The sequence below is a fragment of the Arachis stenosperma genome, chromosome 2, assembly GCF_014773155.1.
Source record: "Arachis stenosperma cultivar V10309 chromosome 2, arast.V10309.gnm1.PFL2, whole genome shotgun sequence".
NCBI lineage: Eukaryota > Viridiplantae > Streptophyta > Magnoliopsida > Fabales > Fabaceae > Arachis > Arachis stenosperma.
This window is the reverse complement of record NC_080378.1, coordinates 88,230,872-88,244,337: the sequence shown is the minus strand read 5'-3', so window position 1 is coordinate 88,244,337 and position 13,466 is coordinate 88,230,872. Positions and strand designations below refer to the sequence as shown.

The 13,466-nt window shown below is 30.0% G+C and overlaps 1 pseudogene; it reads right to left on the bottom strand.

Moving 5' to 3' along the window:
• Positions 1-2,046: 2,046 nt before the first annotated feature.
• Positions 2,047-11,915, bottom strand: LOC130963119 (uncharacterized; annotated as a pseudogene).
• Between the last annotated feature and the right edge of the window lie 1,551 nt (positions 11,916-13,466).

The following is a 13,466-nucleotide window of genomic DNA, read 5'->3' as shown; positions in this document are numbered from 1 at the left end:
AACCAAGAAGCAAATGTTCACTACTCGATCAAGCATCGAAACTAAATATCGTGCTCTCGCTGACACCACTGCTGAGGTTGTCTCGATCCGTTGGCTTTTCGAAAACTTGGATGCCCTTCAGTCGTCCCCAATTGATGTTTATTGTGACAACCGCAGTGCTATTCAGATTACCCATAATGACATTTTTTATGAACGCACCAAAATATTGAGATTGGTTGTCACTTTGTCTGGTAACGTCTCTTTATTGATGCTGTTCGTCTCGTAGCTATTGGGACTCTGGACCAAACTGCTGATATCTTCACGAAAACTCATCATTCTACTCGTTTTCGAACTCTAGTATCCAAACTCAAAATAGTATACTTAGTTCCCACTTGAATTTGAGGAAAAATGTTACGGTATAATTAGGATTAATTAGCATCAATTATAATTATTTAGCATATCTGTATATTTATTGTTTTGATTCTTCTAGCATCTATATATAGCTTTATATATTGTATTATTAGTCACCACACTAAATAGTATACCTTATTTTTATCAATTTAATCTCTTGTTTCTAAGAGTCTTACAACTTTAAAATATTTGTATCAAAAAATAACACAAAAATCATGTCAACTTGCATAACACACAACAAAGTATTTTTAATCAATACAAATTGGAGATATAAGCAATTATGTAAGTTTTAAAAAAAATAAAAAGAAAAAAATCACAAAAACTCACATGGACATAGCTTCATTGGGATCGAGGCATGATGAAAACCATTCAAATACTGTCAAACAAATCATTTTCCCAAAGTCATAGCCATTAGTTTGTGAACTTAATAAGTTCAAAGGGTATGATAATTTTTAATAATAACAACGTATAGTAACTTACAAAAGGAATCTGGATATAGTCAAATAACAAAAAGATAGTTATATATCATTGTCAAATCTCATGTATGAAATTGTAATAATTGTAGAATATTTGAATGTCTTTGTTTAGCAAAAAAAAAAAAATCAATTCATAAAGAATAAAATAATACTAAGTTAAGTAGATAAGAAAAAAAATTACAAAATTCAGAATTTAGAAAATTAATGAAATTTTGGAAGGGTTTTGTGGGTTTGTGTTTATTTTATTGAGTTTTTTAGTTAGTGAAAATTTAAGAAGGCCAATTATCTGAGTTCATCTCATCTATTAATCCAATATGTTATATATTATTACAATTGAGTTTGGATTTGAATCCAAATTCTCTAAGATAATTGAGTTAGAACATAAAAATATCAACCAATTGAATAACTAATACTACATATATCAAAACGACTATTTTTTTTTTCAAAAAATTGGAGGGGGACGGGGAGGGGTGGATGGCCCCCATTTTCTAATTTATTATATAAATGTATAAAATATATGTGCATGTTGTGCGGTCAAAATATAGTTCTTTTCGAAATTGAAGGGTGAGAAAAACATTCCACTATAAGATAATCAAATACTCTATATACTAACAAGAATTTGCTAATGAACTGAGAAATGTGTCCAATTGGTATTCTCAATAAGTTGCGATTCAAAGAAAAACTTACTTGCACATACATACTGCATGCAAATAATAGAGGGCTTGACTTTGCAGAAGACCTTAATTTTTATTTAAATGCGAGACTACCTATTCACAAAAAATAATAAAATCAAAATATATATCTGCCCTTAGTATGTAATTTCTATTGCACGGTTTTTATCAGTTCACTATTTTTTATTTAAAGCCTCTATAAACGTACTAAATAGGAGAAAGTTAGAAGATATATATAGAAAGGAAATTTAAATTAGTCTAATTGTCTTACATATGTAAATTTTATAATCAGATAAAAAGAATGAGATATTTTACAAATTTCTAATGATAGTGTATGCGATGCAAAAATCACAATTAATGAATTTTGTAATTAAGATTATGCTCTATATATTAGTCATGATCATGATTAGTAGCCTTCTTCCTACTTACCACTTAATCAGAGATTCAGATTAATGCAAAAGGAATAAATAAAATATAAATAAAAATTAAGGGTATATAATTGGCAGACTTTATGATCCTTTAACTGCATATGACACACTTGCAACAACGAGGATTTTAACTTTAAGGGAAAATATAAACAAATTTAATGGTATAGTTTCAAATTTATTGCATACCTGATTATCTTTGAATAATTGTGCAATAGTAGTATTAAGATCACCTTTCCACTGCTTTCTTTGATTTTCCACTTCAACTGTCCTCAGATATGGTGCTATAATGGATCCTGGTGAGAAAACCTCCATTTGAGGACATGCTTTGACAATGAACGATATCAAAGATGGGAATATGAGTGCATGTTTCCCATAGCAAAAGCTTCTCAAACTAATTAGAGTAGAGAGTTCTAAGTATTCCAAATTCTCAAATATGATATCTTCCTCTGCTTCTTCATCATCAACATTCACAACATCCTTTATCATCTCACAATTTCTTACTATCAACTTTTCTAGTTGCATTAAACTTTTAGCAATGGAGGATGTTATCAAATGAGTCATCCCTTTGCAGTTTTCAACATACAACTCTTTCAAACTTTGGAATGACACTGAAGATGACACCACGCTTTCCATATTAGGACAAGCGCTAATACCTAAACTCTCAAGATTTTGAGGGGCAAGTTGATCAGCTAGAGATTCTTCGTGCCAAATATGTTTGAGATGCTCCATTTCAAAAAGCTCCAATTTCCTCACTTGTTGAGCAATCCTTGTACTGCAATGAGCACTTTCTTCAACAGGAAACAATGTTTGCATAGAACTTTGTCTTACTTGAAGACCCACTACATTGGGAAATATTTCAAGTAAATCATTCCACCAAGTAAGCTGTGTGTCATAAAGACATTGCATGCGAAGAGTTTCTACTTTTGGAAATTTAGCTTCTTCCATGTGGCCATTGAGTATCATCATTGCATCCTTGCCATTTAGTGCCAATTGTTCCAATGAGTTGCGGTTTAGCTGAAATACCAAATACCCAAAGCAAATAAATTTCTCATTTTGTCCTAGTTTGTTTTATTTTGTTTATTTAAAAGTATAGTCCGATTTTGTTTTGATTAATGCATATGAAGATAAACACAAAGTCACATAATAAACATAGCAACAATAATGTAATCAAGACTAGAAATTACCTTTTCAATAGAAAAGAGTGCTTGAGGAATAGATGCATCGTGAATTTCTTCTATCTGATGAGGCTATTGGAGAATTGAATCGTTGAAGGTAAACATTTGTAGTGCCTCACAGCGAAATACATTTAATATCTTTAATGAAGGGCACTCTAAAATAAACCTTCCTAAATAAAAACTCTTGAACTTTTCCAGTTGCATAAATTGTAAGAAACTCAAGTAAGGGAAGCTAAAGTTGATTTCAATTGTTTCTTTCTCCATTGAAACAATTTCTTCAACTCCACAAGAAACTACATTAAGCCATTGAAGATGTCTGAGATCTTGGCTTACGGACAGTGGAAACAGATACAACAAGCTTTTGCATTCAACAACATCAACTATGCACAATTTCTCAAAACTAACAATTTGGTAAGTGTCTGCATTCCATATGTGCTTTAATTTCGGTAAGCCAGACAAGATTAATTTTTTCAATTTGCTAGCTTGATTCACCATTTCTCTGCTAGATTTCATTCCTTTCACATCAAACAGTGTTACTAATGAATCACAATTCCGTACTTCCAGTTCTTCTAATTCATGTAGAACTTGCAATGTGTTTGACGTAAAAAGAACATCCGACAAAAACTCGCATTTTTGCACCACCAGAGATTTTAAATTGCCAAATAAATTATGGTATTCTTTGTCATACCAAAAGTTTCTCAACTCTGGATAATCAGACAAGGTCAAATGTCTGAATCTACAAAATGATACCTGTTCAATAAAAACTAAATATCAATGGACATAAAAATGGGAAAAAACATAATAACAAGAAAAAGTATGGTCCAATAACATTTAAGAATGCATGTGTGTGGATTTTGTTGCTATCATTTCTCCTTAACTAATAGTTAATGATAGATATAGTAGAAATTTAAATTAAACCAAAATTAAGACAAACCTTATCGTCAAACAACTTGTTTATTGTTCCATTCAAGTTTCCTTCCCAAAAGTTTTGTTTATTGTTTTCTTCTATTTGAACTTGCTGAAGATCTGGTGTGCTTGTGTCTCCTGTAGAGAAAATTTCCATTCGAGGACATTCTTTCACCAATACATTCTCCAACACTGGAAAGAGAAGGGAGCATTTGCATGAGCAAAAGCTACGCAACCTTGGTAAAGACACAAGTTCAAGTGTCTCTAAGCTGGAGAATGCAATTTCTTTGTCTTTCTCATTTTCATTTGCATTCATTATATCTTGTAGTAAATTGCATGATTCAATTTTCATTGTTGCGAGGTTGACAAGACTCTTTGCTGTTGAGCATGTATCAGATTGATCATTCCATTGCAGTTTGCTACCTTCAAATGTCTCAAATAAGCAAAGGTAACAGAGGAAGGAACCAAGTTTACCAAACTAGAACAATGGCCAACAGCTAACTGTTCAAGATGTTGGAGAACAGGGTCAATTTGAAATCCTTGTTTACATATATCACCAAGGTCATGTAGGTGAGTTAGAGTAAGGTACTTTAGTCGTGTGTTAATTGTGACTTGTCCCTCCTCAATAGCAATGCTTTCATCATGAAATATCTCTACAAAAGAACTCCATTCAACAGCTAGTGATTCCAAATTCTGCGCATTTTCCAAAAACCAATATGGAAATGTGGTGCCTTCACTTTCAAATAAAGACACACTCAGATGTTCAAGTTTGTCGTATTGGTCTTGTGAATACATGCTTTGCAGTATAACCTCAACAATATTATTGTTTACTCCCAAAACTTTCAAGTTCCCAAGTACCTGTTGAATAAAAAACCAAATATGAGTATTTTAGAGGTATTTTTATATACACCACGAGAATAATTAAAGAAATAATTAAATAAAGAAAATATATAATAAAAACACAAGATAAATAAATAGCTATAATCAAATATGGAGGAAGTAATAATTTTTTTAAAAAAAGATATATATATATATATATAACGGGGATATGGAAATTTGGTATCAAAATCTTTCTTCCTATTTTGTCTCTGTTTCTAATTTTAAACCAAAATGAGTTGACTCATGACAAAACTTAAAAACTAAACTATTTCTAATAGATGAAACTGACACCACGTACTCAAAAGACATAATATTTTGAAATTAAATTTATTAAATGTATTTTTATCTATAATTATTCATGATAATTTTTAAAAATTATTAAAAAATAAATAATTAATATAAATAACATTATACTACAATTATAATAATAATATAAATAAATAAATTACGTCAACAAAATATTAATTATTTATGATTTTTTATTTATAATTTTTTAATAAGTATTTTTTCTACATAATAGTCCATAATACAATAGTATATAAGTGATCAATATATCATTATAGTTCAATAACTGATAGTATATAAAATATATTTATTTTATTAATAGTTATTTCAATGGGACAATAGTATTTAAAGTATCGAAATAATTAAATCTACAACACATGGTTTACATATTTTTTATGTCCAATATTTATTTTTTAAACAAAATTTACAGATAAAAGTGTACTCATTAATTAAATTTATACCAATATATATACAATATACAATATATAATGGACTATACCAACGTATAATGGGAATAAAAAAATTTGGTACCCAATTTTTTCTTACTATTTTATCTCTGCTTATTTTTTTATTTAGACACTGGATTAAATATATAAAAAACTGTTACTACGTCCTCCATATTTCTTATTTTTTATCAAGGAAAGAATTTACTCCACGATAGAATGTCAAACTGATTCCCATCAACCCACGATATATTTTAAAACTGTAAAAAATTGCTACTACTACGTACTCGCTTTAAAAACTAACTCACTTTCAACTCTTAAAAGACTCTTTCCCTTTCAATCGTGCTCTCACAAATATTTTTTCTCTGCATATTATTCCTATCTTTCTACAAATACAAATGGAAACTTCACGAAATCCACAGCCACTTCAACGTCGACCCAGTTGGACAGATTATGCTAGGCGAAGAAGACAGAATATAACCGAAGAACAGAGACAACAATACCTGGCTAGAAGACGTGCAAGTTATCGGGAGATGATTCGACAAGGAAAACAAATTGCCATATCAACTGATACAACTTCAATGCCAAACACTGGTGGAGGTGCCCGATTAACTACAAACATAGGGGTAGCCAGATCGACTACAATTAGACAAATGGCCAGAGCTACCACTTATCATCAATCTGTTACAGCTAACACGATAACATAATTTAAATTTCTTTGTTATAAATTGAATTAGTTCTTAATAATTATATTTTACTTTTTAAAAATGCAGGAATGGAAGCGCATCGCAGTAGAACTGCCACAGGTACAAAAATAAAAATAACATAATTGGTTGCTTTTTTATCATTAATATTTTGTAACAAAATTAATTAAATTAATATTACTATACATGGTTTACCATCCAAGCAGTATTTCTTAATCAAACAACATATTAATTGTATATGAAGTTAAAAATTAACATTCCAAATTTTTTAGACATCATTCATCTATAAAAATTTTTTTTCAAAAATTAATGGTCAGTAACTACTAACTAATAATAATATTTCTTTAATATATTTCATTCCCATCGTCCAATATAATATATAACGTAATATATAATTTTTATATATTTGTATTAAAAAAATAAAAAAAATGTCATATAAGACTAACGACAAAAAGTACTCTTATATTAAAGTTTTTGATAATGATTTTATAATAAAAAATAAAATTTATATATTAAATTAATAAATCAATGTAACATTAAAATTCTTAACAACACTTTAATTTAATTTTTTTTAATTTTTTGTATTCTCAATTGGTAATGATATATAATTCTAAGAAATCAAAAATAAAATTAGGAGATATCTCACCTACGTACAAATATAACAGCTAAAAAAATAACAAAAGCTATCTATTTATACCAATATATAATGGGAAAATACATGTTCTCATCTATTTTTTTTATCCCTTTTTTATTAAAAAATGAACTTACCTACGAACAAACTTTAAAAATTGAACCACTTCTAATAAAGAAAACACATACTACGTACTTAAGATAAATGACATTTTGAAATTAAATTTATTAATTATATTTTTATCTTTAACTTTTCATGATATTTTTTAAAATTTATTAAAATTTCAATAATTAATATAGATAACGTTATACTATAATCATAATAATAACTAGCGGCTCAACAGGCACTAACGTGTCTGTTCAGCCACTTTTCTATTGTTTTGAAGAATTTAATTTTATTATTTTGGTTAAAAAAATATATTTTGATATTGTTTTTTAGGATTACTGACATCAAATTTTTATAATTTCAAAAAATTTTAAATGCTTTATGTCTTAATTTTTTTAGGAAAATTTTAACAATAATTCATAAAAGTTAACACAATAGATAATTATAAATCAAAGTTATAGACAAAAATAAAAGTTGCGATAATGATACTTGGTAATAATTAATAACGATCGGATGAAGAGAATGTGGAAGGAGAAGCGAAAAAATAAGAAAGGAGAACAAGGTAATATAATAGTGGGGATGAGACAATGACATGTATGTATATAGAGAATAATATATAGTAAGAGAAAGAATAGTGTTTAATATAGTGAGGCGATATAATACAAATATAAATTAATAATTTTGAAAAAAAATAATACAATTAAAGATAGTTTAAAAAATTAAATATAAAAAAAATTATCTATTGGAATTATGCATGAAAATAAAAAATGTTTTGAATATAAATTCTTCAAAACAATAGAAAAGCGGCTTAGTGCCTGTTGAGCCGCTAGTATATATATAACCTCTCAGTATTTATAGATATTGTACTACTTTCGTCAAATCACTCTTTCTTCTATAGTTCTATTTAGTTAAATTACAACTATTTCGATTATTATCCTGGAAACCTAAAAATATAAACCCACACACGTAATTATTGAAAAGGATTTAACCACCCAAATTAATATTATAAAGGCAAAATAGTTAAGGTGAATGCTATGATGTCTAAAAGGTGGTATCTATTTACTAAAAAAGGTTAAAAAGTATTATTTAATTTAAAAGATATAAGAATAAATAATTTTTAAAAAATCAAAACTTATTACAAAAAGTAAGTTAGGCAAAATTTAGACATCAACTCACAGACACTATAAAATTGGCCAATAATTAAATAACACATGTTGAAGTTCAAAATATGAATCTAATTATTACTTATTACCTATAGTTAATTAAATGTTCCTATATATTTTTCATAAAAAAAGAATTAGACTGATACATAACTGATAACAATTCTTTTTCTACTAATCGACATTTAGTAACCTGAAAAATCAACTTCTCCGATGATTATATCAAGATTTAAGATATATAGTTTTTCTCTATTCTACTAAATTACTGAAATAATGAAATAAAAAAATAATTTTAAAACAAAGTATTATTTTAATTTTGAATGTTTAGTAATTAATTAAAACATAAAACAATACATGCTCAAATAAGACATGTAAAAAATAATTACTACACTTTGAATTTCAACTACCTTCTTTTTTTTTCATGTTGCCAAACTTTTATATTACTATGAATAATTAGTATTTTAATTATTTTTTATTATTTCTACCATACGTAATAATATATTTGTATATTTTTGTGCACAAGTATTATTCGAGTTAATGTAAGACTCTCATCCCCTAATAACCAGAAATGAATGTCCTCAGATTAGGCAGATTTATTAGCCGTAGTTTCCTTAAATGAGGAAACACAAATTTAATCATCTCTCTTGGCCATCTTTGATTATCAACTACTTCCACAATCCCACAATTTGATACTTCAAGATCTTCAAGTCGGGTCATATTTGTAGCTACAGAGAATGGAACGAGACTTTTCAAACATGGACAATCTATAACAGAGACTTCACATAGATTCTGAAAGCTCATAGTTGTGTTAGGATCTTTCTTCCAAATATGCTTCAAATTTGGAAGACTACAAAGATTCAACTTTCTCAAAAAAGAACATTTCTTTGTCTCAATTTCTTCAGAAAATGTTGAGATATGAAACACAGCTACTAGAGAATTACAGTCTTTTACATCTAACTCTTCCAAATTCACAAGCAGGCCAATTATATTTGGAGAAAATAGCACACCGAATAAAAAGTCACACTTGTGAACTAATAGCTTCTTCAATTTGCCAAATATATTGTTCTGAAGTCAGTCATACCATAACTCTTTTAGCTCAGGATATTTTGATATATTCAAATTCTCGAAACTACGAAAACACGCCTGCTTTCAATAAAGTTTGTAAATTTATAACCGCGTGACCTAAACGTTAATGATATTTAATGTTATTATATCTTTTTTTACTATTAAGCTATGTTTTTGAAAAAGAATACTAACTAGAATATACGACGAAAACTCACAACATGCAGCAAGAAGAATGCAAATTCAAAATGGTCAAACTGTTATGTACTTTCAGAATAGCAGACATTATTCTAATCAAATTTTATTTTGACCTTTTGTTTAGATGATTGGAAATGATGAAAATGAGAAGGTAGTGGAAACAATGACCATTAATTCTTATCTATGCGATTTCAATATACTCATGTAAAAATGTAAGCAACAAATTCCCTGACTTCTAATAATTTATATTATAAAAATAAAAAATTTTAATATTCATGTGAAAGAGAAATAAAGAAGGTGGCCTTTATAAATCAATGTTAACATAAAGTTTTCATGACATATTAATATGATTTACAACAAGGATTTATGCCCCTTACTTTATTGTTTTCATTTTTCTTTCATTTTGGCAAAAAAAAAAATGGGATAACTAATACAATAGATAGTAACAAAGTTTCTTTTGTTTTTTAAAGTCACAAGTATTATACACCAAAGTTAGTCATCTTGCATCCAATTTAGAAAAACCAAAGCAAATCTCATCAATAAAATAAATCATACCTTATCTTCAAACATGTTTTTTATGGTTCCATTCAAGTCTCGCTTCCAATAAAATTCTTTACTATTTTCTGCTGTTAGCACTTTTTGAAGCTTTGGTGTGCTCATCCTGTCTCCTTCAGAAAAGTACTTCATGCGAGCACATTCTCTGACCACTACTTTCCTCAACAATGGGAACCTTAGGAAGCACTTTTGTGAGCAAAACCTACCTAGTCTTGGTAAAGAATCCAACTCCAAAGTTTCCAAGGAGTAAAATACAATGTCATTTGTTATCTCTTCTCCCTCTTTGGACAATATTTCCTCAAGTGAATCACATTGTTTTACCTTCATTTCGGTGAGATTGGCCAGACTTCTTGCTGTATGAGGAGAAAGTAAGTTTATCATGCTATTGCAATTTGCTACCTCAAGATAGCTCAAATGGCAAAAGGTAACAGAGGAAGGAACAATATTTATCAAACTTGAGCATCCATCAACATATAAATATTCAAGAAGCTCGAGAACTGGGTCAATTTGCAGTCCTTCTTCACATATATATTGAAGATTTGGTAACTGATTCAGTGTTAAACTTTGGAGCTTTTCACAATTTTTTTCATTTGTAAGCCTTTTATCTTGAAATATCTTCTTAAAGGAACTCCACTCAACAACTAGCTGTTTCAAACTGCATATATTCTGCAGAACCTGATCAGGAAAAGCAGAACCTTCTGTCTTGTAATGGGATAGACCAAGAAATGATATTTTGTTGAAGAAGGAACCTATATTTTGGGTTTGCAATATGTTGACAGCATCCTTTTCATCTATTCTCAAGTGCTCTAAATTAGGCATTACCTTAAACATATACAAAAAGCAATTTACAATAAGATACTATTTCCAATAAATTTAATTCACAATAACCTAAGAAAAGAATAAAGAAAGCAAATATAATGTTTAATCAAAATTCAGAGTAATCTTATACTTTGCTCGATTCAATCCAAACTCACTAATGGTATTTAAAAATCATTAGAAATCAGCAATCACTAGTCTCATTATTCAAATAATTAATTGCATATATAAAAAGGTTTAATTTCTAATATTTTTCCCTCAACTTTTTCATACAATCAAATTTCTTTCGAGCTTAAATAAATTTTGGATGCCTGTAAAATGTTCAATTTTTTATTTTATTTCAATCAAATTTAAAAGTTATTTAATTTAATACAATAAGTCATGTTTGCATAAAACTCTTTGACCAATAATGGATAAACAGGTTTCTTGATTTCAAAAAGGTGATTCCAGTCCAGAAAAATTAAGTTGTCAACAAAAGGAAAACCTTTTCTTTTCAAAGATGGCAGATCAGCGAGAAATGAAGAGCATAGGGTACGATACTGGATGACTCCCTCATAAAAGTCATTATTCATGGCAGATTTGAATCTATAGGGGTTATAGTTTGAATGAGAGGTCATAAAATGGGCTTTGTGATCAAATGGTCCAATTTCTGGTTCTTTAACATTTTTGAGAGAGACTCGAGTGTTACCTCTCTGTGAACGCACAGGAACTGACCTTGCCCGGGGTTGTTGTGGCTCAGGAACAGGTTCCTCCGTCGCCGGACGCTTCCCTTTGGATGAGGGAGGCTTTGAAGAGCCAGGTTTTGAAGAGGCAGGTTTGGAAGGCGTTGCCTTTGGTGGTGGAGTTGGTTTGGCAGAGGCAGGGAACCTTGGAGTATTCTTGGTTCGAGCCATGGGGTCACACCGAGGAGGAGAGGTAGGAGGAGAAGGAGAAGGGGTAAAGGTTCGGTCTTGAGAGCGAGTGGAAGGCTTTGTGGGTAGTTTGTATATCTTCTCACGAGGAGCCCTTTTTGCAATGACTTTCTTCCTCATTTTGGTTAAAATGATGCTTTTGATGAAAGAGAGATAGTGGTGTGAGAGGGAAGAAACCGAAGGGTTGAGGAGAAGTTATGGAGGGAAGAGAGGGAGTGTTGGTAACCGTACCCAAAAGCAAATTTCCAAAACCATGCAACTGCATCACCATTTGAAAAGACTTGACAAGACATGACCTCATAAAAGAAAGATTTTATTTGATTTTAAAGATCAATAAAAATTGAAAACAACAAAATTAACCTGAAACCCTTTTCGGCCAAATTAAATTTTCTTGAGAACCTTTTGGGCCACAAAACATTTAATGAAAGCCTTTAAAAAAAATAAACAAGATTGTAACATTCACATTTGGGCCTTGAGGTGGTATAAAATCAATGAAACACATTTGAACCACTCTTGATCTGAATATTGAGGTTGGCCCAGATTGAGATTCACTTGAAACAAGCCCAGATCACACTGACTTGATGGAAACGTTCATCACTTGCCCAGAATTGTCTCATGCCTGTTTATGAGACAAAAAGCTCCAGCAAAGACATCAGTATTTTTCAAACAAGGAATCATAACTCAAAATTCCTAGACAAGTCCTAAGCATGCAAAATCTATCCTCAGCCAATGGTTTTGTAAAAATATCTGCTAATTGTTCTTCTGATTTAACAAATTGAATGCAAATATCCCCCTTTTGGACATGTTCTCTTATTGAGTGAAATTTCACTTCAATATGCTTAGTCCTAGAGTGCAACACTGGATTTTTAGAAATATTGATGGCACTCATATTATCACACATTAAGGGAATATTTTTAGCATTTAATTTGTAATCAGCAAGTTGTGTTTTTAACCATAAAAGTTGAGAACAACAAGAAGAAGCAGCTATATACTCAGCCTCCGCAGTGGATAAGGCCACTGTTGGTTGTTTCTTACTTGACCAAACATTTAAGGACTTTCCAAGGAAGCAACATAAACCAGAAGTGCTCCTTCTATCAACTCTGTCACCAGCAAAGTCTGCATCACAATAACCAACTGCAAAAAAAATCATCAGTTTTAGGATACCAATGACCAAAGTTGGATGTGCCATGAACATATCTAATGATCCTTTTAACCGCAGAAAGATGTGACTCCTTAGGTTTGGATTGGAACCTAGAACACAATCCAACACTTTGCACAATATCGGGTCTAGAGGAGGTTAAGTACATAAGAGAACCAATCATCCCTCTATACCTAGTCTCATCAACATCTTTCTCATTGTCTCCCTTATCCAATTTAGAATTCGGGTGCATGGGAGTCCCCATGGTTTTGGCATTTTCAAGACCAAATTTCTTAACTAATTCCTTGGCATACTTTTCTTGATGAATGAAAATACCATTTTCAGTTTGTTTAATCTGTAGCCCAAGGAAAAAATTAAGTTCACCCATCATACTCATGTCAAATTCACTTGTCATGAGCTTTCCAAATTCAGTACAAAGGGATTCATTTGCTGATCCAAAAATAATGTCATCAACATATATTTGGACCAAAATAAAAGAATCATTAGAATTCTTGATAAATAGAGTTGTATCA